Source organism: Nematolebias whitei, chromosome 7 (assembly GCF_014905685.2).
Source record: "Nematolebias whitei isolate Nwh7 chromosome 7, NemWhi1, whole genome shotgun sequence".
Lineage (NCBI taxonomy): Eukaryota > Metazoa > Chordata > Actinopteri > Cyprinodontiformes > Rivulidae > Nematolebias > Nematolebias whitei.
This window is the reverse complement of record NC_056504.1, coordinates 45526946-45529648: the sequence shown is the minus strand read 5'-3', so window position 1 is coordinate 45529648 and position 2703 is coordinate 45526946. Positions and strand designations below refer to the sequence as shown.

The 2703-nt window shown below is 37.0% G+C and overlaps 1 protein-coding gene across 1 annotated transcript in view; it reads left to right on the top strand.

Annotated features, from left to right (window-relative positions):
* igsf21a (immunoglobin superfamily, member 21a) overlaps positions 1 to 2703 on the top strand; it is an 86375-nt gene that overhangs the window by 81036 nt on the left and 2636 nt on the right. The window lies entirely within an intron of this gene.

Below are 2703 nucleotides of genomic sequence, written 5' to 3'. Positions count from 1 at the left end.
ATGGATGGATGGATGGATGGATGGATGGATGGATGGATGGATGGATGCATGTTTATATAATTTTCTGAGCTTTGAATAACTAAAACGTGCACAATAGGACACAATTTAGTTTATGATCTTTTGCAACACTTTCTGATTGAAACACACTCTGAAATTAAATATGTATAAAGCATGCAAAACTATTGGATATGTAATTTGTGATGTATACAATAAATGTACAAAAACGTTCATTTTAACCTGGATACAATGTTTAAGCTATGAGTTGTTTAAGATAGCAACAATTTGATTTTAAACGCGCTGCCTTCTGAGCTAAAGCTTGACATTTCAATGGTAATTTCTCTAAACTGAGATCAATCTGACTGCTGTCTACTGCAGATAAAATACTGACTACCTAAAAATACTCCGCACAACCTCAGTTCAAAACTTATCAAACTATCCCTTTTAAAAAAGAATAATTAAAATGGGTTAAACAAGAAAGGGATATCACAAATTAATTTTGTCTTAGTTATTTTCCATCACTATGAAGGAGGGAGAAAAGCAGTGAATGTGAAGTTGCAATGTGCTTTTGGTAGCAATGTCACCAAATGAAGAAGATGTTTATATTGTCTCGTCACCAGGTGGCACATTGTCAACTAAATGCATTGTGAAGGCATGCCTGCTACATCATTCATTACTTTGTAACTGTTAGTAAAAAAATAAAAATAAAAAAGTTCTCCAGACTAATAGAAAACAAACACAAACAATTTTTTTAATTGCCTGAAGACTGTTTATAGGTGACTTAACTGCTATCTGCTTGTATTATAAATAATAATTTTATAACGGATCCAAGAAGCAACATTTCTTGAAGGGTAAATGACATTAGCTGTCATCTCAATATGTAATGTTGCTTTGAGAATCCTAGCTGGTTTATGTCTTTCTCTCATCTGGTTGATGTAACAGATGACACAGCTAATGACAAAAGTAAAGATTCTTGTTAAGTGTCAAATGTGTTAATGTTTGGACGACCGTCGATTTCGGCTGATGTGATTATTATGTCATAAACATTAGCTCTTTTTATATAATGGAAACAATATAGACATCCCTTGTTTTATTGCAGCATAGAAAACGACTATTACTACTACTTTCTTTTTGACTGTTCCTCTTTTGTTAAAATGTTGGTTTTGTATAACATTCATGCTTGTCTGGATATGGATCATAGACAAAAAGGATCATTTGCATTTTATAATTAGTATCACTGTCGTGTTTCTGCCTCTGTCATTCTGCCACGCCCACTCTTCACCTGCAGCTCAGTCAGCACTCATGCCCTGCACTTGCTACCCACTCTATAGTCACTCAAGATCTCTGCCAGATTATTGAACCCTTTGTGGTATTAAATGCCCAGCACTTCACTCACGTTCATGCCCATTTCTCTTGTCTTGACCTCACGCCTGTCTCTTGGATTCACTGCTCTGCCTGCCCCACGTCTGGTTTTGTTCTACCTTTCTGACCCTGGACTACCCTTTTCCTCTAAGGATATCTGATTAAGAATCGCCTTCTGGATTTGTTCTTGGACCTCTGACTTCTCGTGCTTGACCCCTGCTTCACTTTCCGGAACACGACCTAAGATTGCCCCGCTGTCTGTACTATTCACAACATTAAAGGCCTCTCTTTGCAGCTGCCGTCCCACCAGTTACAGTGACGTCATATCGTCGAGTTCCGACTGGTGGCTCCCACCTCACCTGCTTGAAAAGACGTTCCCACGAATGGACCCAGACTACAAAAGCAGCTGCAAAACAATAAATTGTTTTATCATTCTTGTTGTCTGGCTGAATTGTTGAATCCAAAAAACAGGTTCTTGCCAGTATAATCTGTCCCCTTGTCACTTACTATACAAAACTGAATAGTTATGGATTCTAATCACTAACATTAATTTCATTTAAATTATGCTGCTGTGTAATTGCACTCATACACACACCCTTTTGCTCCTTTCACATGTGCATGTGTGTGTGTGGTCAGGAAATGAATGTGAGATATTTCCAGAGTTCATAACAACTCTTTCAGAGATCTAATACTGCCTTTGGAGAACGAGCAGCAGCCTAACAGTCGACCAGTGTTGCATCATGTTCCATGCATATTCATAAATCTCTCTGTGCTCCTCATACAGATGGTACTGAAGTTGGTGGACATCAAGAGTCCAAAATAAGTCACTTTTTTTTTAGATTATCGTCATTATATTCACGCATGTTTGTTTATCATGATCTTGTAATTCAAAGCTTTATTTGTTTTGGATTTAGATTAGCTAAGTTGTTCACCATTAGACATGAATACATTTTCATGTCATATTGCACAGCGGTAAGAAGAGATTAACCTCTCTCACACCTCAGTCTTTTCTTTGCCAGAAAGTCAAAGAGCAGAAACAGTTTTTCTCTGTATGGATGTGTGAGAGTGCACTTATTGTGTCTAGATGTCTGCATACATTACTTTGTTTATCAAAGCACATATATCTGCTATTTGTCTTATGTTCTATGTTAACATTCATATGTTTGTGAGCCTAACATTTTCCTTCAAGTCATCAAGATGTTTGGATCATACTGTATCTTTCAGCGTATAAGTTGCTCCGGAGTATAAGTTGCATCAGTCAAAAGAAAACCTTGTGAAGAGGGAAAAATGTATTAATACAATAAGTGCACTCTCACACATCCATACAGAGAAAAACTGTTTCTG